General features: G+C 45.7%; 1 protein-coding gene across 1 annotated transcript in view; it reads left to right on the top strand.

Moving 5' to 3' along the window:
• Positions 1–22,387, top strand: part of Rreb1 (ras responsive element binding protein 1) — a 119,192-nt gene that overhangs the window by 1,039 nt on the left and 95,766 nt on the right.

The raw sequence follows: 22,387 nt of genomic DNA, 5'->3' as shown, positions 1-22,387 counted from the left end.
GCGGGGGCTCGGGGGGCGCGCTGGCCGGGCGCTTGACAGGCGCCGCGTGCAGCTTGCGTCCCTCGTCCGCGGTGCATCCGTGATGGGTTATAAAAGAGGAGGAAAGTAGTTCTCCTTGCTCAGCAGATTTGCCCTCCCTCGCTCCTTACTGGTTAGGAGATAGAACGTGAGCCCAGATCCGGACGAGCAGTTCACATTCCATTACGAAATTCTACACGGCTGCAGAGCCAGTCCTAGCACACTTTTCGGGCACTTTGGAGGGGGCTTTTTGCTTCTTTTGGAAGATGCTAAGCGTTGCTGGTGGTGGTGGTGGTGGTGGTGGAGAGAAAGGTGAATAAAAAGTGGAATTTTTGGCATGCCGAAAAACCTGTCCTGGGGTTTTCCACTGTAGTTCAGTTCACCCTTGTCCTTGCTTCAGAGTTTAGATTTAAGCTGAGCCCTTTAAAAGCCAATGGAAAGAAAGGTTCCCTTTTGGATAGGGATGCTGGAAATTGCGTGGTATAGCTCACTCGAAGCAGAGTTCAAAGAGCTGTGCAAAGTCTGAATTGCTGTTGTGTGACCCTGTTTTTGAGATTTCCCCCATTTTTGGATAATGTAGTGATCTGTGCATGTGTGTATTCTGAAATAAGTGAATTGAAGTAAAATGTGGGTAATGGGACTGGCAAAGCAAAGACTTGTTTCATATTTGTGAAAAGCATCCTCTAGCTTCGGTGCTTTTTTGAGTAGGCAGGTATGGTTTCTAAGACATAATTAAACCCGGAAGTCCGAGTTAAGAGGCTAAAGGCTTGGCTAAAAACTCCTTTAAAAAAAAAAATTATGCTTCCTTCGAGAGTCCACAGAGCTTTTGAAGGCATGAGTTTGAAATACTCTTCAAATAATATATGCAAAAATGGACCACTAGTTTTACTGTTTTTTAAAATTTGGTTTTGTTTTTTTACCTCTGCCCTTTGGAAGGAGCTTTCTGGATACTGGCTGATGGGTCCTGCTTTGATGTGTTTTTAAGCTTTGGTTACACTGATGAATTAAACATTTGAATGGCTTTAATCAAGTTTTAAATGTGTGAAAAAATAACCTTCCTTCCTTGTTTTTACAAAAGAAAGGGAGAGAGGAGCTCTTTGATTTAATTGTTCCCCTTTCTCCATCTTAAGCTAATGAATTTGCAATTTTATCATTCTTAAAATTACTGCTACACTTGAGTTGTCCTTTAGGCTGTTTTGTTTTTAGAGGATTTACTTGAATATGTGATACTCTGAGATGCTGCAGATGCTGACTGGTAGTATATGGAATATAATTCTCTGGGCTTTCCTGGATGCCACTTCCTTTTTCATGAGAAATTCAGGCTGGGCGCCCTCGTGGCAGACAAGTGTTTGTTGTGTAATGAGCACGCATCTGACTGTGCTGGTACAGGTGGTGCAGCCATTCCTCACCGTGGACATCATCCAACAAGTGACCTTTTGAGTGAAGGGTCTTTTATTTTAGATTCTCTGGCAGACTCCTGAGGTCTTACACAGGTACAGACCGCTGGAGGAGGAAAGTAAAATGTAACTTCATTAGTCCTGCATCTGATCAACAGCTGCTGATTGCTGTCAGCCAGGCACTAGCTAGCTGTTCCTAGGGGACTTTCATTTTTCACTCTTCAATCTGGAACTGCAATGTGGTTCCACTTCCTAGGTCAGTTTGGAAGTCTTTACTTGCTATCGTATGCTCACTTAACGTCTTATCATCAGCTAAGGAAATTTCTTAGCTAATGAAAAAAATCTACTTTTGTCTGGTGTAATTAATATAAATTTAACTCGTACAAAAATTGTTTAAACATGCTCTCCAGAAGCAGCCAGAAGTGAATCCTTTTGATGTTTCTATTCATTATGCTTCTGAAAAATAGGTGGTGCTTAGAAGGTCATAGGATAAGGGTTGCTAAGCAGCTAAACAGAAGGATGCTAAAATTAACCAAAGCATTTTTGAAAGGGAGTCCTTCCCTTTTTTACATTATTTACTAGGTTTAATTAATTTCTGAATCTTCCATGTTCTTTGACCTAGGGAAGGTAGGATGTGAAAGTTGATTTTGTTTTTGTAACTTTATTTAAATCTCTGTTTTGTGTCTTTAATTGAAGTTCAGTGTTCTCTGACCCGGCCTTGTGGTGTCAGATGGCAGCTTGTCTTGTCTGTTTCCTATGTGTTGAGGTTAAACCTTCCCAACCTTTCACATGTTAATAACAGATTTTTTTTTTTTTTAGCCTTGGAAATTCTACCTAATCCATAAATTGATGTCTTACCTTTATTCTTTATTCAACAGATCTGCATTGAGAAGATAGAAATGCAATACAGCACCAATAGAAACTATGCGGGACAGTCTCTCTTGATAAGGGGACAATGGTTTTCTTTCCTCCTTCCCTGAGATACCATTCTTTTAGATTAGGTCCTCGATGGCCCCTGCTATCACCCCCAGCCCGCTGCTCAGTTTATACAGCCCAGTGCATGAACACTTTTTAAAAAACAATTATATTAGCTTCAGAATATCTTCTGAAGGACTGACCGAATGTTAGAAAACAGAAAGAATTGTGATTTGCATTACATTTTCAGTGGATTTTGGCGGAAGGCATGGTTGGTGGCCATCCATCACCTTGGTCGGATGCTGGCCTGCTATGGAAGAAGTTCCTCTGCCCGAGTCATTGTTACCTGGGACCCAAGCCCCGTGGAGTCACATTTCTCATATGCAAATGTAATTAAGAAAATGGTAAATCATTTCTTTCTGTTTCTTTTCTCTCTTGTTTACACTTAGAAAGTGGTTTTTGAATAGAAATAGTCCAGGCCTCCTTCAAAAAGCAAGAGTCAAGAGAGTGAGTTCCAAGCCCAGGGTGGGGGGCTCCACATAAATCAGAGGTAAAAGGTGCACCATCTGAAACCCAGAGGGCGGCATGCGATGTGCTTTCTGAAATGCATCGCTTACTTTTAATTTCCCCACTCCCACATGGAAGGCAGACCACAGCGAGGAAACGGCCGCTGGTGTTTTCTTTACGGCCGAGGTTGAAGAAGGAGGAAGGTGGGAGGGGCTTTTCCCAGTTAGCAGCCTCGTTGGGCGGTGCCATCAGCCGAGCTTTACTCAGTTTCTCCCGGTGGCCCTGCAGGCTCGTTGGGCGCTGGAGTGTGTGTAGGGCGCTGACTGTGCTATCGGCCGCCCGGGGCGGGGAGGAGGAGGAGGAGGGAGCTGCCCTTGCTGTCTCTGGTGCATCTTGCTCGCCGTGGTCCGCGGGGCACAGGTTAGCCGTCTGCCCATCGGTAGGGGTGGCTGCCCGCGAATGAGTGCTGCAGACAAAGCAGTGGGAGAGGGTGGAGACTGTTTGTTCTGTGTGATTCAAACAAGTAATGCTGAGAGAATTTGAAAACCTCTGTGAAGGCCGGGAAGGACTGCTCCTGAAGGGATTCACCTGAGGCTTGCAGGACTGCTTGAGGGCGGGGTGGAACTCACTGGGTGGAGAAAGAATGAAATCCCCCACTGGCTTTGTCAGACAGCCAGACTGGAGAGAAAAAGTCTCAGTGGGGGTAATTAGATAAAGCTTTTAAATGCTCTATTTGTTTTTCCCCTGAGCTTGCTTGGTATTTCATCCCTTTTTCGCCCTTTTTTCAGAGACTGTGTGGTATAAAAAAGTTAGATATGCCTGGTGGTGGAGTTACTTCTAAAATTTCTCATCTGAGTGTACCTTTTTGGACCAAGTTAGTTTCATTCTGCTTTTGTGGAGGCCTTTGGTGAAGTTGGGTTTTATGCTCAGAGCAGCATTATTTTACAGCTAAATCCCTGGGCCCTCCTCGGGCTGGTAAGAGACCATCCCAGACCCGGAACTCCCAACTCCAGCCTAGCTCTGCTCTTTAGAATCAGCATGGCCTCAGAGGATGTAGCCAAAGATATACTACTGCCTGTTTATCTTGCTTCCAGTGTGTTGTTTGGAAACAATGCTAGATCCTTTTGCAACTAATTCTGTGGATGCATTTGAAAGTGTAAGGGGATTGCAAAGGAAACTTTAGCCCTTGGCAGCATCGTTGTTGGTGAATGTGATTATACACCTCTTTTCCTTAGCTTGCTTACCTCATGGGATTGTTGGGAGGGTAAAATTAATGTTCCAGAAAGTCAAAGTCTATATATGGGAGAAAGCGGTATATTTTGAGCTCAGGAAGCTTTGTGGGTATCCACTCTGGATTTCCTTCCCAGAATTTTACACAACTCCATTACCTTGGGCAGTATTTACCCAGCAGTTTCTGTTCAGATGGAGGAAATGCATCCCCAGGAACAAGGAGAACTAGCAGATTCTTAACCCGGTTGCTTAGTGATGATGGGTTTTAAGGAAAGGTGGGCAGCAAGCTTGAGATCCACTCTTGAGAGGCATGGTTATTGGCCAGGTGGTTTCCCCCTCAGGGGACATTTAGCAATGCCTAGAGATACTTAGTTTAGTGTCTTGCTGGGCGAGGGGGTGGAGTGCTACTGGCCTTTAGTGAGTAGAGACCAGAGATGCCCACAGGGGACAGCCCCCCCCACCAGGGAGGGTTGTTTGTTCAGCCCTAGGAAGTCCAGGGTGAGAAACCTGATTTAAAAGTCTAGTAGTGGCTGGGCTTGGGTTGTTGCCCATTGGTTGAGCCCTTTCCTAGTGTGGCAGAGGCCCTGGGTTCAATCCCCAGCCCTAAAAAAAAAAAGTACAGTAGCGGGTCATAGATACCTGCAGACTGGCATGCTCCCCTGTACCTTGGTTGGCAAGTTGAAGGTCTCACAGAAAATTTGGGGCTGGGGAAGACATTAAGTGTCTCCCATGTACTAGGAGACCCTGTTAGTAAATGAAAGCTCCAGGGCTCATCTGCTTTTAAAACAAACCAGATTCGCTGGCCCCAAGAAGCCCTTCTGGTAGGTGGCACAGCTTTCGGAGCCACTTCCTCAGTTGTTTGGGAAACTGCCTCAGTGCTGTCATCTGCCAGTTCTCTCTGGTGTTTCAAGTTATGTGGAGTATACCTTTTTTTCCCTCTCAAGTATTTGAACTAGCCCCTACTTGCTTCATGTTTCTGCACTTACAGCCTCGCTTATTTTGTTTTCTCAAGTTTTTATTAAAAATTCTTACATAACCGTCCTTTTTACAGACACGCCCCCCCCCGCACAGGGTCTTGTGTCCAGATATCTCATGACAGGGTGGCTGGACAGTTGTCCCATGGACAGGGAGGGAACAGTGGGATGAAGGGAGGGAGATGGTGATGATTTTTATGTTCCTGGGACCCCGGGACCGCAGTACAGAAATGTCTAGTATTGTGACAGGAACCCTCCATAAGTGCCACTTGCTTACCACTTGTCCCTGGTGTCCCCTTCAAGTCCCAGACCTCTCACATAGGCAGGAAGCAGAGGAAGCCATGGAAGGGCAGCCCCAGGGAGCCAGAATTCCAGAAAGGAGAGGCTTCCTGTGGTGGGCACAGTTGCCCCCACAGTGGCCTGGCCTCTGCTTACTTTATGGACATTGGCAGCTCCTTTTCTCCCCAGCACCAGTTTTTCCTGCCCGTGCTTGGTGCCCCGGCTCAGCAGCCACCTTTATAGCCCAAATCACAGCACCCTGTGCATTCTGGTGCTTTTCTGCCCTCTCCTCTCACCTATAAACCGGCAACACCCAACTGTATCTCGGTTTACAGCTTCTCCCTAGTGGAGCCTTCTGGTACACCTCACCCTGCAGGTGATTGTAAAATGAAAGTCCTCTCCCTCCCCTCTGGAGAGGGATCTGAAATGCAGGGCCCACCCAGCCTTCCGGACCAGGAACCTCCCTGCTGGCCTCTAGTTCCCAGCTCTGGTCTGGCCTGCATCAATCTAGACCTTCTTCAGGTCTTCGGAGCCTCCTAAGTGACTTTCCTGCCCCGGGTCCCTCCGGACTGCAGTTCATCCTGCACTCTGCTGCCAGGGACCTTGTCCTCCGAAGCTAAAGCTGTGCGCATGTGTTGTTCGCCTGCTTGAAAACATCTCTTAGCTCCCTGTTTTCTACAGAAAGAAATCCAAGCTCCTTCACTTGGCGTATGATGACCTTCATCTGCAGCTTCCAAACCGAATCTCGAGTCTCAGTGCTGGCCTCCTCATCTTCTCCACCACTGCTGCGAGTAATTTCTTTCTACTTTTGTGCAGCTTGTTGTGTTTCCATCAGCTTCCCCAGCAAAGAATATTTCTTACTCTTCTTTCAAGCCTCTCAAGTACTTGCTCCTCCAACGAGTATTCGGTCTTCCTTCTAGAATCATGTTCACGCCCATCTGTCACATCTGTCTGCTGTCATGCTAGGGACAGTTCTGCATCCCCTGCACCTAGCCCAAAGGTTACGTATTGGTGCTCACATGCATGGTAACGTGTGTTGATTTCTAATGCATAAGGACGAGAGTTTTTGGAGAGGAGCCACATGTAATTTGGAAGCCTCGGCCTAAAACACCACTGCAGATTCAGTGAAGGAAACAGGGGTGAAAGAACTTTTTTTCTTTTTTTTTTTTTAGCACACCCATCGTGCACAGGGTTGGTGCTTAGTGCGGAGTTGTGGGAAAGACTAAATTTCAGAAATTCCAAAATAAAAGGTGGCAAAGCTTCATTTGAAGAGGAAAAATAAAACTTTGTTGACATCCAGTTGCTCTGAAAGCTGCCACACTGGGGCCTTTACTAATTATAACCACTCTTCATGGCTCTTGGTTTGAAGTTTACATTAAATAGGAGAGAGAGGCACTCTGATCAAAGACCAGCGCTCCATCTCAGAGCACCAATGTGTGGGCCCATTTTCTCTGCTTAGTTAGAGTTGGGTTTCATTAGTGGTATGAGTTAATAGGAGTGTTGGTCTGTGTACAGTTTAACTTCTTTTTCCCCTTACTCCCTGGATTTAAAACAAAATATCAAATCAAGAAACTATAGGGAATAAGCTTTTCTTGTGTGTGAATGTATACAGCGTACCTACTCAATAAAAGTTGATTATAGATCAGTCATACAAAGAGAATCATTTTAGGGACTTCCTCTTTGCTGAGGCTTAAAAAACAGTTCTCTGAATATATAAGATCATCTTGAACCTTGTCAACTTTTTTTTTTTAAAGAGGTACATATATTTTCAAGCTAGGGAAGATACCAGGAAAATGGGATGGGCGTTTCAAAACATAATATAAACCATATGAATGGTTTTCCTTTCCAAACAATAAATTTTTTAAAGAAGAGAGAAAATAAACTGCATGGTAGTAATCTATGCTATCCACTATACAAGATGAAACCATAGTTGATTAAAAATATATGATTGCCCAATATACATGAGGCCTGGGTTTATTCCTCAGCCCCCCAAATCCAAAACATTGTTATCTTTAAATATTTTTTAATAAGTGCTTACCTGCTAGTTATAGTTTAGGCTTAGATCTGGCAGCTGCATTCAGATATGATATTTTAATTTCTAAAGAGGCTTGTTTATTTTCTTCTCTGATGTAGAAAACAGATTTTTTGTTTGTTTGTTTGTTTGAGACAGGGTCTCACTATGTAGTTAAGAATGACCTGGAACTCACTATGTAGCCCAGGCTGGTTTCGAACTCACAGCAATCCTCCTGCCTCAGCCTCCCGAGTGCTGGGATTACAGGCGTGCACCACCACGCCTGGCTCTAGTTGTTATTTTAGAAGATAACTTTCATATGGGCTGGGGATTTAGCTCAGTGGCACTGCGCCTATTTTGCAAGCTAAGGTTCTGAGTTCTGAGTTCGATCGCCGGTACCCCCCACCCCCCTGCCACCCAAAAAAGATAATTTCATAAAACTGTGCAGTGAGCATCTCAAACAGGTTTTCCACAACTTGGTTAGTTGAACTTCTGTGCATTTAGTCAAACTCTTCCACTTAGCATTTAAGGCCAAATATAGTTTAAGGGAAGCAGCTACATGGTGGTGGTGATGCATGCCTGATATCCCAGCACTCAGGAGGCTGAGGCAGGAGGATTAAGAATTTGAGGTCAGTGTGAACTACATATCAAGAACCTGCCTCAAAAAAGATGAAATAAAATAAAGGAGACTTAACTGGTATCTCTGAGTTTTATTTGTACTTTATCTTTTATGGTACTAGAGATTGAACTCAGGGCCTTTACATGTTAGATAAGTGTTCCACCAGCAAGCAACACCCTCAGCCCCTTGATTTATATTTAAGTCATGAAAATAATGTCTCTGAGAACCATTTCTTGTCCAAGAGCTTAGCTAGGTTTCACAGCTCACTTTTAAAGATATTATATCAAGTGCAATTCAGTATTAGATTCTCCTCTTGGAAAAAGCAGTTTCCCACCACCAAATTTGCCAATCCAGTGATGTTTTTTAACATTTACACATTTTTATTTATTTAATGAATATTTGAATATATGTCATCTGTGCAAAGGGCTAAAAGTTAGTATAACAGAAATTTAGGAAGTGAAGTTTGGCTTCCCTCCATGTGTGGCCATTATGGAGGATGCTGGGAGGTAGATTAAGGAAGACATCTTGGCAGAGGATGCTAGGAAGCAGTCAGGGAAAGCTTCACAGCAGAGGATGCTGGGAAGGAGTCAGGGAAAGCCTTACAAACAGGATTCTGGGTAGCAGCTCAAGGAACGCAACCCATGGAAGTGACATTTAGTTTATACCTGAAGGATGCTGAGAGGAAGAAAAAGTGCTTTAGAGTGCAGCTTGTACAGAGGTCCTGAGATGTGTCCAGGGTGGTAAGAGAAACAGTGTGTTTGGAGGAAGAAAGGACAGAAATTCAAGAATGAATAGGTAGGTAGGGACAAGAACGTGGTGCTTGGAGTTCTTAAGGAACTCCGTGGTGCACACCTGTGAGCCCAGCTACTCAGGAGGTTAAGGTAGGAGAATCATAAGTTCAAGGCCAGCATGGGCAGTTTAGCGAGACTGTCTCAAAATTTAAAAGGGCTGGGGTGTAGCCAGATGTTGGAGTACTTGCTTAGCATGTGCAAGGCCATGGCTTGGATCCCCAATACTGGGGACTGGGGGGCCTCTAGGAGGCTATAGCAAGTACTAGACAGTGGCATGAGATTTGCATTTTTAATGATCGCCCCTACCCACAGTGGAACATAGACCAGGCTAGAAGGAAGCAAGAATGCTCAAGATATTAGTTATCTTCTTCTAAGGTCAGTTACAAGGCTAATTTTTAAGACTGGTGTGGCCTGCAGCATGGAGGCGATAGAAATAAGAGTGGACATGGGTTTGACAGAGGCTTACGAGGTAGGCAGGTCTTGGGGTTGAGGTGGAGCAGGGTGGGGAAGGAAGAGATAGCTTCCTCTCTGACTTTTGGAGTTCTCTGAGATTGGAGTGTGGGATTAAGGATTATGAATGAAGTTTGTTCCCTAAGAGTTTTGTTTTAGTTTTTGAGACAGGATCTCCCAGTGGAGTTCAGGCTGGCTTTGAACCCATCGACTTCCAACTCAGGGATCTTCCTGCCTCCACCTCCTAGATACTGGGATCACAGGCATGTACCACCAGGACATCTTAAAAGTATTTTTTTCTAGTTGCAGTATTTTTATTTAAAGCAAAACATTTATTGATACATTTTAGATATACATAACAATATTCATCATAGGGAATTTGTATCTGTACATCTGTGGTATATCTTGCTTTTTTCCCATTGCCCCTCCCTTTGAGCCCTTTTCTCCTCATTTACAAAAGCCTTGTTTATATTTTTCCTTCTCTTTTCTCCTTTTTACTTGTCCCTTCTTTCCTTTTCCCCTCCCTCCTCTCTTGTTCGTAGTCTCATTTGAATATTTTTCCCATTTCCCAGTATCTATTATACATTGTAATATGTTTTATTTGGTTAAAAAGTACCTGGCATGGATGGAACATGAAAAGTACTTAGATAATAGTGAAAAACAAGTTATTTTCTTACCTGGGAGCAAATGAGTGGCTTCCTCTTTCCCAGTCTCCTTTTCTTTCTTTTTTTCTTTTAATTTCCTGGTGCTAAAGGGCATGGCAGGGTTTCTTACAGCTTTTGAATGGTTTTCAGATGAGATATGCACCTAAATCTTAAGAACGTTTCAGTTTGTGTTTATTTTAGTGACACTGTGTGTCTGCCTATGGGCAGAGGACTCTTGGGAAGAGGTTTTAGGAAAGAACCAAGCTGACACTCTGTCCATTGCTGTGGTCCTTAACTCAGCCTGATTTTCCTGCCTACTTCTTCATTGGAATGACATAAAGGACACAAGGGCCAGCCAATGCATTTAATGTCTTAAGAGTTACATCAATCTTGTTGACCGGTGATCTGTGTGAAAGCAGAGTTCACTCAGTCAGCAAAACTCATGTCTCCTGTGTGCTGGGCCCAATCTTTAGACCTGTGGGTGCCACAGGCCTCGATCCAACCCTTCCTCAAGGAGTGGTACTGGTCCCTGTGGAGTGATCGTCCAGCAGCACTGAAACACCTCTGATGGCAGGCTTACTGCCCAACTCCCGTGGTCCTCAAGTTTCTGCTGTGTGAACTTCTGTTCAGTAGCAGACCCAGTCCTTTTGGAACCTGAGAGCACCGTTTTCCGCTGAATCGGTGCACACAGGAGTTGGAGCGCAGTTGTGCTGCCCTGTGCTTTTTGCAACTCAAGGAGCAGTGTACAATCAGAGCCCCTCGTGGCCATCTCCCAGTTAGGATTCCTGCCGGGGTTTGGGGTCACTTGTCTGCATAGCCGTGCCCATGTGTCTGAGTTGGGGCCCCCTCTGTTAAGATGTCTCATAGGAAAGTCTTAGAGCTCCCTGATTTGGGTGATGCTTTTCCTCACATCATGCCCATAATTCATCGGAACATCAGGTGAAGCCCCAGCAAGCCAAACGCGTGCCTCTCTTTCGTGACAGCCGCCTGCAGATGTAACGGAGCATCTCCTTGGGCCCCAGGTGCACAGGTCCTGTGCCCACTTTGGGGAGGGAGAGGGATTTTCCGTCTCCTGCTTGGAAGCATGAATAAATCCCACTAGAACCGACACCACCCTTTCCTCCAGTCCATCTTTGATGAAATAAGCTGGACTGGAGTTTCAGGTGGTGACAAAGATATTGTCCCTGCTTTGTAAATTGAAGTAGCTTGGTAAGGAGTTGCTGGGAAGAGAACTTAAAACTTGGGTTAATGGTTTTAATTTTAGAATTTAAATATTGAAGATGTAAATGTGAAGGTCCTGCCCAGTCAGCCCAGAAATGGTCACCTCACTGAGACCCACAGTGTGTGGATTTGGACACCTAGTAAGAAGTGTGTTACAAGCAGAGCTTCCTAGTTAGTTGCCTTGTAATGAATAACCAGATTTTTTGGTGACGGTGGTCCACTTGGTACCGAGTTCTGGTAAAAAACAAGTGTGAGCTCCCTCTTGGATGGCCCATCCGTAACTGCAGTGGAGAGTGCTACATCACCCTGACTGTGCACTGTGTTGGTGAACTGGTTTCCCTTGAACTTGAGTGTGCAACACTGGTTGTGTTACATTACCTGGGTTTTGGACACTGACATGTCTTCTGTGTGGCTGTCTTCTGGATATGTTAGGCCATCTGTTATGTTAAAATTAAGTGTAGTCCCAGCACACAGGAGGCTGAGGCAGGAGGATTGCTGCAGGTTCAAGAAGCCAGCCTAGGCTACATAATGAGTTCAAGGCCAGACTGAGCTACAGAGTGAGACTCTGTCTCACCCTTCCCCCACAAAAAAGATTAAGTGAATGAAAGTCAAATATATTTTATGTAAAACCCCTGAGGTGATTTCACAATAATGGATTAAGAAAGAAATAAATGCTCTAGAAGTTTAGTGAGCTTTTTTCAGAGAAGTTCCAAGTGCCACCAGTTAGGCCATGCATGTGACGCATCCTAGGTGTATCTGATATGTCCCTTCTCAGTGAACCCAGTATACAGAGGTTTCAACTGCCAACAGCAGAGAGTGTGGTGTGGGTACTGCTACTACACATGGCTTGGCTAGAGTATATTGAAAGAAGTTCAACCAACAGCATGGGAGCTACAGCCCACCTTTGGGGCAACATGTCGTGGGGTACAGCCTGTTTCTGTTTGCTCTGCATCAGATAAACCTGAAGCAAAACGATCCAGTTTGCCTTCTGCCTTTGGTAGACTTAACTCCATGTGTGTGACTCCACTCTGCCAAGTCAAGTCAGCAATCTAAAGCTGTTAGACCTTCATTTTCACCTGTTTGGATCTCTAGGTTTCCTGTAGAAAAACTTGGTATGATAGTGGTATTGAGCGGGCATTTGCAGCACTGTGCTGAGTTCCTTCTATGTGGCATTTTATTCACGCCTTACAACCCTTGGACCCAGTGATGTAGGTGAAGTTACTCTTACTGTGATTGAGACAAGGAATTTGGGACCGAAGGAGAGGCAGCCGCCTAAGTAGGATTTAGGCAGTGAAGGCTGACTCCAGAGCCCACGCTAAACCTGCCTGCCCCAGGGCCATGATCTACGTGGTAACATGGAGTGGCACCCAGTAGAGAGTTTTTGAGAACACTTTCCACCCAGAAGCCTTCCTGAGGGACAAGAACAAGCATACTGCACTGTGTTTCTGGAAAGGCAGACCAGAGTTCACCTGGGACTGGAGATCATCATTCTGGGACCCCAGGGAGGGAGATGAGTGCTTCATAGAGCAGCAGCTTGCAAGGGTAGTGTCGGGACACAAACCAGCTGGAAGGATCTGGGTGTCCCTAGGGGGCACTTACACAGCCTGGGGAGCCCTGAGCACATCCTGCTGAGAGGGGACTTTCCACCACCCTTCTGGGAGAATGGTGAGCTTGGGAAGAGGAGGTGGTCTTTCAGAGGCAAGCTATGCCCCGGAAGGGAAAGGAGACTGGTGTAGGCATTGGGGTGCTCTCTTCCCTGTACCCTTCCCTTCCCATAGAAACCTGCTTTTAACTCGCGGAGAGTGCCAGAGTCCTGTTGGAAAGGAAGATTCATATGTTGGCCACTTCCAACTAGAAACTGCATGCTATATGTCTGGGAAATTTATTTTTGCTTTGGATTTCTGTAGGGCCAGTGTCTTGGAAAATAGGTCCATTGTTTTATGTTGTAATAGGTTATTGTTACTTTATTATCTTGTCAAGTTGGTATGATTATCCTCTGGGGTGACCCTCCAAGACGGAAGGATCTATGTTGCTAGAGATACGTAAGGGAAGTGACAGAATGGGTCTAATTGTCAGCCATCTCTTTAAGATGTGTCCAGATCCAGGTGCAATTACCTCTAGGAGGTGTTATTTGCTTATTTGTGGTTTGCTTTCATTTTTTTTTAAATGGTACTAGGTAGTGAAACCAGGCCTAATGCATACCAGGTGATCCCTGTACCCCTGAGCTACCAATACCCTCAGCCTGGGCAGGAGGAGCCTCATGCGCTGGAGGACATCACAGTCAGTGTTTTGGGGATGGCACCTGAGCAGGTTATCGAAATGACAGATCTTGAATTGAGAGGAGTACTTGAAGATGTTTCCTGTTTTAGGTGTGTTGGTGGAGAAACTAGTAACACATAGAGACTATAAGCCTGGTGTGGTAGTACAGCGGGAGAGTAGTAAGAATCGGTCTGGAAGAGGAGTCATTGTATGCTCTCTTCTCCTCAAACATGGAATATCACCATCAGCAAGCCAGTGTCGCTCACCCTGCCCCAGTACCTACACTGGGTACCAGTCTGGGGGCTCAGGTTGAGTAATACATGGTCACTGCCCTAAAATTCCCCAGCACCTCACCCCAGGGACACAGGAGCTGCAAGTGGGAAGTGGCTGGGGAGGGAGGAAATAATGCCACCAACTGTGAAAATTTACAGTACTTCTAGGCAAGTACAGGCCCTGGAGTATGAAAAGCTGTAGCTTACTAGGGGACAGGCTAGGATAAGAAGTAAGGTGTCACTTGAGGGTAAGGTGTGGGGGTGTTGAATGAGTTGGGTTGTGAGAGGTGTTGACCTGGAAAAACAGACTGGACCTCAGTTGTGTAGGCCGCCGTGGGCCATCAGGTGCTTTGAAGCAGGGCTGTGATGTGAGCAGCCCGTGTTTCAGAGAGAACACTGTAACCCTGTAAGAAAATTAGACAGGAGAGGCAGGTGGTATTGTGTCATGTTTAGCAAAGTAGAGTGTGGATTGAGTCGCAGCGCCTCCCCCTTTTAAAGACTTTCCATCTCAATCTGAAGGGCCGCCTTCTGTTTTGTTTGTTTGTTGGGGTTTTTGGCTTTTTTTTTGTTTTTTGAGACAGGGTCTCACTATGTAGTTGAGACTGACCTGGAACTCACTGTATAGCCCAGGCTGGTCTCGAACTCACAGTGATCCTACTGCCTCAGCCTCCAGACTGCTGGGATTATTGGCGTGCACCACTAGGCCCGGCTGAAGGGCTGCCTTCTGAAGCACTGTTCAGTGATAGGTGAAAGGACGGGGTGCTCAGTGGTATAGAATGCTTGGCCATCAAGTGTAAGGCCCTGGGTTTCATCCTCAGGACTACAAAAAAAAAAAAAGTGATGGGGGAAGGAAGGTGGCAGCATTTACTTACAGCAAGGAGAATTCAATTAGATAATATTTAGGCTTCCTTAATTATACTTCACTAATTGGCACTTTAAGCTCATCAGAGAGCAAAAGTCTCCATAAGAGAAGATTTACTTTTCCTTCAGATACAGCAGCAGGTGGACACCAGCTCGGACTGGGGCCCCTGGATGGCTGGGTGGTGTGCAGGCATATTGGTCAGGGAAAAGCTTCAGGGGGGCCTGTGGTGGAAAGAGAATCTGTCCTCGAGATCCAGCTGCCCTACAGCCGGCCGCCAGCTCCCGGCTCACCTGCACAGCACGCATCCTTGCCCAGGTGACAGCTCTGCTCCTGATGTGCTGTGGACCTGTTCCTCGCTGTGATGGGGCGGTCACAAGAGAGAGCCCTGTGCACCCAAGGTTTCACAGGTTCGGAGTGGATGCAACTGAAGCCAAATAGCAGGCCCCAAAGACAGGGCTTAGTAACTGCTGCAGAGATGCAGTATTCCCTCGTACTTTAGGTGTCCAGAGTCCTCTGTCCTCTGGGGAGGAAATTCATTTTTATAAAAAAATGACTTTATGCATTTCAAAGCCTCTACTGGGGGACTAAAGGAGCAAGCTGGGAGGGTGGGGATACGAGGAGGGCCCCCTGTCAATCCAGTGGGTTAGAACAACACAGAGCTTCAGAATAATCATTTTCGTCATCTAAAACTGACTGATGCCTTTTATGACTTTATCCACTGTTGGCAGCCTTTTGTCCTGTTTTTCTAATCTTCTCTCATCCTGAGGTAGGAGAAAGCGAGCCCCCCCCCCACCAAGCTGAAGTGGGGACACGGGGGAGTGGTAGGAGAGCCTGGGGAGGCATCTGGAAGTGCTGCTCCACGGGTTCCCTTTGCACACATACCACATAGGGGAGGAACAGCCACTTGAGGTGTAGCTGTGTTTTTCTTTTTTAAAGATAGGAAACTGAGGCTCAGAGGTGTTTATAGTGGCAATCTACCAACCAGGAAGTGTATGGCCGTTTTCTACAGTCTCAATCTTTTTTTTTTTTTTCCTTTTTTCGGGCGTGTGTGTTGGGGATGGAACTCAGGGCTTCACTCACGTTGGGCAAGTGTTCCACTGCTGAGCTACACCACGCCACCAGCCCAAGTATGACTCTTTTTGTTGTAGATAATCTCCCTCCACACCGGCGCCTGGAGAGTTCCTACTACTTAATTCATTAGTCTCCATTTTTCTCGTCGGTTTGCTTGGATCTGAGTGTTATTTGATTGTTTCCAGCTTCAGATGAAAGATCCTTCCTTGAGCAACTGTTGTGCTCAGGACTCTTGGTTCAGGCATGGTAGAGCATGGTGGTTCTTGCCTTCTGGGAGTTTTCATTATGCAAGGAATTCAAAGTGCATGTGAACCCTGAGCCAAGTTCCCGTGGGAAGGCCAGGACTTGCGGAAGAAGAGCCATGGGCCTGGATCTGCACTTCCAGGAAAAGCACAAATGGGCTGAGGTCCTGGGGGAGACGTCAGGTCGGTTGGGTGCCCAGGGTGTAATTTGGTGTTGAAGATGATGTACTTGAAGATGATAGGGTTGGAAGGTTATGTGGGGCTGGGTTGGGTGGGGCAGAAGTCACCCTTCCCTTCTTTAAATCATTGGGAGTGTTAGGTGTTTGAGCAGACAGCTGACAGGTTTGCCTGCAGAGGCCTTGGCGACATCCTCAGAAGGGGGGACACAGTTTGGCCTCTGTGCTTTGGTGGCCACCGTGGTTGACTTGTGTCTGCTTCAGCCCCGAGGCAGGGCGTGCATCCCACAGCAGCAAGTACAGGATGGACTGAGCGGCCTTGGACAGGATCTCTGAGTTGCCTAAAGCTACTTGCTGATGTACACACACAGGGCAGTTTTATTTCCTTACAGCCATGGACTTGTTGAAAAGCTGAATCACATCCTCTGGCTCAATGTTTGACTTAGTGGCTACCAAGTCCAGGTGAGCCACCTTTGAGAGACGATGTCCTGTTGAAGGAAAGGTGTGGCTAGGCAGCTTCCAGCTTGGTCCTGACCCAGAGGGTTTGGGTTTGTATCCCTTGGTTCTGGGGAGCTCCTTTGGGTGTTTGGTGGTGGGTGGGCTCATGTAGAAAGCCCACTGGCCCAAAGCTCCCCTTCACATCTGTGCTCCGAGATGTGTTGGGTGGTCAGGGTGTCAGCTCAGAGCCCCATGGACCTGCCACGGCCCCAGGTGTTGTGGTCCTGCGATCTGCACCTGTCTGTCACCTCCACCCGAAAGGAGAGAAGGGTCCCCTCTCTGCCTGGGGCCAGATCAAGTCTGGATGAATGTGGCTTTTTCTGAACTCTCCCCCAAATCATCTGATCTTCCACAACTAGTATGCCTTCCTCGGAAAACTGGCAACGTAGTAATCAATCCTTTCCAGTTGCTAGCCCTCTGGTAAAGCTGGAAGTGCTTGAAAGAGAGACAGCCAGAGCTGGGCCAACATAATCCACACATTCTGCACGTCATACTGGGTGACTCAGATTCAGTTGCACTTGGCATTTCACAACCACCTGCATCTGATCCCGCTCCGTGGGCAAATCCTGTGCCCAGTGCCTGGTGCTTGGGGGCATCGTGTTTTTCTGGGAACGGCTTTCCCCAGCCCTTCTCTCTTGAGCTGTGGCCCCCGGGGTCCGCTGCTGCTACCATCTCTGTCCCCCCATGTCCCCATTCATCATGGCTAATATTTTTAGGAAGCAAATGAGTACCATCATAGGCCAGTCACCTTGAAGGCTTTCTGTGTATTTTTCTCTGTGGCCCTCGAAGAGTCATGGAAGATGGGGCTGTGGAGATTGTCTGATCATCCATCCCAGGTGCCCTTCTTATACAGGAGATGCCACAACCCTGCTTTTGTATTTCATCTCATTTAACCTTTGTATCTGCATTATGAGGTTGTTATTTCCACTTTACACATGAGGGAGCCTGGGCTTCCAGTTACATAACTTGCCCAAGGTCGCACCAGCTAGTGAGAGTTTAGATGCAATCCCAGGCCAGAGTACTCCAACACAAGTATTCTTAATTTTCGTTCTCTGCATTTGTTTCAGTAAAACCTTTTCTCCTTTGAGGCTGACAAAGCTGATGGCTTGTGTTGGGTTTGATTTGTAATGATTTCCCCATTGTTAAATGAGGGAGAAAGGGAGCTAGTGTTTATCAAGCATGCACTAAGTATTAGGCACAGGTTTTACCTTTTATTTTTAAGATAATTTTTATTTTATCCCATTCCCCCCACCTTTTAAAAATCTAGACAAATCTTTACTTTGTATTAGAGCTTTTGTCTTTATTACTACATGTTTGAAGCACATAATGATCACATTCATGGTGAATTTGTGCATGTACATAACACATCTTCTTTTTTATTTTGTCCCCTTCACCTCCCTCCAAACCTTCTTCTTCCCCATTTGCAAAAGCTCTATTTCTGTTTTTTCTTTTTAAACATTTTATATTCACTGCCACATGCCTGGCACCTGGTGCTGTCAGTATGGGACAAAGGCGTGGATGAGGCGGGGGTCATTTTACCTGCTTGGCAGGTGAGCTGTTGAGACGGAGAGAGCAGTCGGGTGACTTCGTAGGCACACCCCGTGGTTGAAAACAACTTTGCTTTTCACACCGCAGAGCTTTTATTTATTTATTTTTTTAGCAGATCTTTTCTAACAATGTAACATGGGAGTAATCAGATCTATGTTGTGGGATTATAGAGCATGATATAAAGCACTATAAATACTCCATATCTGGCACAGCATAACTACCCAGTAAGCGGCGTGGAAGTGTATTTGTCGTGTGTGGAGCCTTCTTTTGGCCTAGGCCTTTATTTTGGGGCAGGATTCTCCCACGAAGTAGTATCCTGAAAATTTGCTAGCAGCTGAAACCTTTAAAAGAATGCTGAATCTGTGTTCCTATCTTTGTTTTACTATCTCTCCAGTGATTCAAGTAGTAAAATTGGTGAAAGCAGTTCGGCTCTGCCCTGGGAGCGTGGTCATACCTGGCTAGGTATTTGCATCTTGGAGTATTGCCCTGGAAAGGAAAGGGCCTCAGGGTTCATGGTTCCTTTATCCCACTTCCATCCCTTTAATTTACAGATGAGGAAAACGAGGCGGGCAGAGGTGCAAGGGCAGCACTGGGCGCAGATCTGGGTTTTGAGCGTTGGCTGCTCATAGGTGTCACTACGCCCTGCCAGCCGTGCGTGCGGGGAGCTGTGTCCTCTGTCGGTTTGTGTGAACACTGGTGTGGCAGAGCCACAGTTACTCTTGCTGCAATGTAGTGAGCAGATTATATCAATAATCCACCACAAGCTGGTAAATCAAAATCACACTCCTGTTCAAACATTCTCATAAAAGGATCTTATTCACCATAGATAATTGGCAAGGGTGCCATTACTCCAGGGTTACACAGGAAATAGTCCTGAGGTTTACAAATTGGTTTCCCGTTAGATTTCTGAACTATTTTGTCGCACCTAAAACTTACAGTCACTGAGGCAAAATCTAGATGAACTGAAAGGAAAAAGAGAAGAATAGAAAAGAAAGTCCAATAATTAACTCCCTGCAATCTGAGATGACACCATTGTAGATTGTTTACTATATCTCTCCTCCCAGATGGTTTTTTTATTGGATGTAACGTGTGCTATTTGTAGACAGTAAGCACTTTAGATGCCTTTAATTTATACTGTATCTTTCCAAAATGTAATATATGATAAGTGTTTTTAGGGTATATTAACATATTCTTTGACATGCAAATCATATTGTTTTGGGGAGCAGGTCAAAGGCACTTGTCTTAATTGCATTCCTGGGGCTCTCACAGGGAAGGCAGAGAAGATATTTTCTTAGGATAAATGAAGTCAATCTAGGATTGACATTTTTACTGTAAATTGTAACTATGTAGTTAACAGAAATTGGTTTATTTTTTGGAGAGCATGCAATCTACTATCTTTTTACCACAAACAAGTGAGAGTCAGACTTGGGGTTGCAGGTATATCCATGCCCTGGGTTTGATCCTCAGCACTGGAAAGAAGAAAATAAGGGGGAATTAGGGGCTCAGCCAGCCTCTTAAGGAAAATGTTTTCGTAGCACACTGTTGTGGATACTCCCAATGGTATGACCTGTTCTTACCTGTGGTTGTGTTTTAATCAGTGTCATGTTATTTGGATATTATATGGCAGTTCTTCCCCAACTTTTCAAATATGAAGTCCTCTTTTAACATAAAGAAAAAATTTCCAAGCCAAGTATGATTTTGATCACATTTTTAGAATCTGTTTGGAAGCTTCAGTGACGAAAGCTTTTACTAATAACTTTAATTAAAGTAGCATCTTTGTACACTTGCAAAGTAATGGCACATATATGTGCAAACGTGGTTGTAATGCTTGCTGCATAGATAAATAAGCGAATCCTTTGAAATAACTCCCTGGAGGCCCCTGCCCTCGAGGAAGACAGGTCTTGAATGTGAATAACTCCAAGGTCTAATGTCAGGAAAATAATGATCCGTTCTGAACTGCAGGTGGAATTCATTAACTCTGGGAACGACTACAGTCGCTGAAGGCCATTGTGTGACAAGTTAGGAAGAGGTTGCTGTTCCCACCTGCTTGGCCACTGCAGCCATGCCGTCCTGAACAGCACCTCCATCTCCTCATTTCGAGAAAGAGAGCGAGGTTGAATTCATTTGATGGAAAGCATTTCAGCCTGCCTCTTACCTAGGTCCCTTGGCCTTTTTAGTCATCTATGGGGATCTATTAGAGAAGGAGCTAGATTTGTCATCTAGAAGCCTAAGTCCTAAAGCCCAACTCAATCTTGATTATGGTTAATGAAATATTTTATGCCTTGTTTTTTCCATCTCTCGAATGGGCAGAGTATGTTTCTCAGAACAGTCTCAAGAAGTGACATGATGCCCGTCAGTATTTTTTTTTTCTTTTTAATCAGCACAGGCAAACAGAAAAACCTCTGTGAGGATATAAGCTATTGTCCTTTCACATGAAGGAAAAGTATCATAAATCTAGGGGAAGTCTGAGCATCCTGAAAGCTGCTTTAAGGCAGGGCTGCCGCCCAAAGACCATCCAGTGGAGTGAACCCTTCCTCCAGGCCTCCATTCTCCTGTGGTTGCATTTTTCTCTTTAAAATGGATGCTGGTAGCATGTTTGGTTATTTACCAGTGATGCCTCTTCTGTCACTGTTCTTGGTTTCTGACAGGAGGAGAGTTGCTGCTTAACTTCCCAAGATGGGGATAGGAGAGGCAGCTAGCTGTCTCATGTCTGAAGTCCACATGTCCTGAAGGGAGGGACATGGCCAGATGTGGTGGTGCCTGTCTGTAGTTCCAGGGCTCTGGAAGCCTGAGGCAGGAAGATTGCAAGTTGTGGCATAACATAGGCAACTTTTAGTGAGACCTTGTCTCAGAATTTTAAAAATGTTGAGCATGGTGGCACATGCCTATAATCCCCGCACTGGCAAGGCTGAGGCAGGAGGATCGCTGTGAGTTGGAGGACACCCTGAGCTATATAACGAGACCCTGTCTCAGTTCTACCCTTTTCTAGGAGCAAATATTTTATTTACATTTTAGGCAGTGTCTGCATATTTTCCAAAAACATTTAACATGGTCTTTGTTTCAAGCTTTTATAGCCTTTTCAAATTGCTGTAGGGAACCTGTCATAGTTTCTTAGTGAAGGAAAGTGTACCTGTGAGCTGAGCCCAGGTACAAGCAGGGCTTGGGAAGCCAGTACACCTAAAAATCATTTTGTTTGGACAGACTACAGATACTTAAGCTGAGTGTTTACAGCACGTGCTGGGAAATGACTTCCGTGAAATGGACCTAGTGAAAGAGATGGCTAGAGTCAGCTGGCCTCAGTTAAAGTGCTGTGGCCGTCTGTACAGGAAAACTGGTACCTTGTCTGCCTGGTACTCAGCTGGGTGAGGCCCCACTGCCCCGATCACAGGCCCTGGTTACTTTGGAGGGACACAGACCTCAAAGCTTTCTCCGGGTGAAAGCCATCCAAACACAATTTCAGGAATTCCAAAGCGATGTTGTTGTTCCCGGTCCAGCAGAAGTCTGCGTTGAAATGGGTCCTCATCCACCTTCTCTTTTATTGGTGATGGTATTTACAGTTTTTTTTTTTAAGATAGAAATGAGCTAAGTGATACCGTAAGGATTTTTGTCGGTTGTGAAATATAGTTTAATTGTCTGGGGGTTTTCTCCGTAACTAGCTTGCTTTGGGTCCCAGCAAGTAGATTATGTGGAAAAGATGAGAGATGCCTGAGCTCTTCTTGGGAGATGTCACTTGAGGGGGGTGTGAATACATAATAAACTTTGAAATAACATACCTCCTTGAACAGGAGAAAGGGATTTTTAGGTGTTCTAGTGCCCAAAATAATGAATAAGAGTCTCCAGTAATGAATAAGTCTCTCCATTTCTATCTATAAACAGAGCATAAGCATCTTTATTCAAAATGGGTTGAGTTCTGAAGCCTGATGCCTTCCAGAGTGCGGTATTATTAACAAGTGGCTCTTAAAAGCCTGTCGTTAATCAAACGTGTTACCCTCAGAATTTTATTAAAAAGGCATGCATCGGTTTAGGAGGGCCAGTGAAACAGAAACTTGACAGAAATGTTGAGGAGGGGAAAAAGATAAAACCACCTTGGCACCTGGCCTCCTCCTTTCACTTCCCTTCCCAGCTCTGCCCCTTTGATATGTTCTTCCAGAAGGCAGAGGAAGCTCCTGCACTTGGGGTCACCACCCTGGATCCCGCTGCGGGAGCGGCCCGCATGGGAGTTCCTTCCCAAAGCCTGGAGCTGACTGGTCACATTCGGCTGCTGTCGGGGTGGGCAGTACTGTCCCAGCTTTCCCAGCAGGCCTGGGAAGAGCAGGCAGGAGCAGGAAGGGACAGAAACAGTGCAGTGGCTTCCTTGGTGCTTCTCAGCCCCTGGGTTGTGGGTGGCGGGGGGGGGGGGGGGG

This window comes from Fukomys damarensis, unplaced genomic scaffold, assembly GCF_012274545.1.
Source record: "Fukomys damarensis isolate Sample0158 unplaced genomic scaffold, DMR_v1.0_HiC HiC_scaffold_10, whole genome shotgun sequence".
NCBI classification, from domain to species: domain Eukaryota; kingdom Metazoa; phylum Chordata; class Mammalia; order Rodentia; family Bathyergidae; genus Fukomys; species Fukomys damarensis.
The sequence above is the reverse complement of the archived record's forward strand: the minus strand, read 5'-3'. Positions and strand labels throughout refer to the sequence as shown.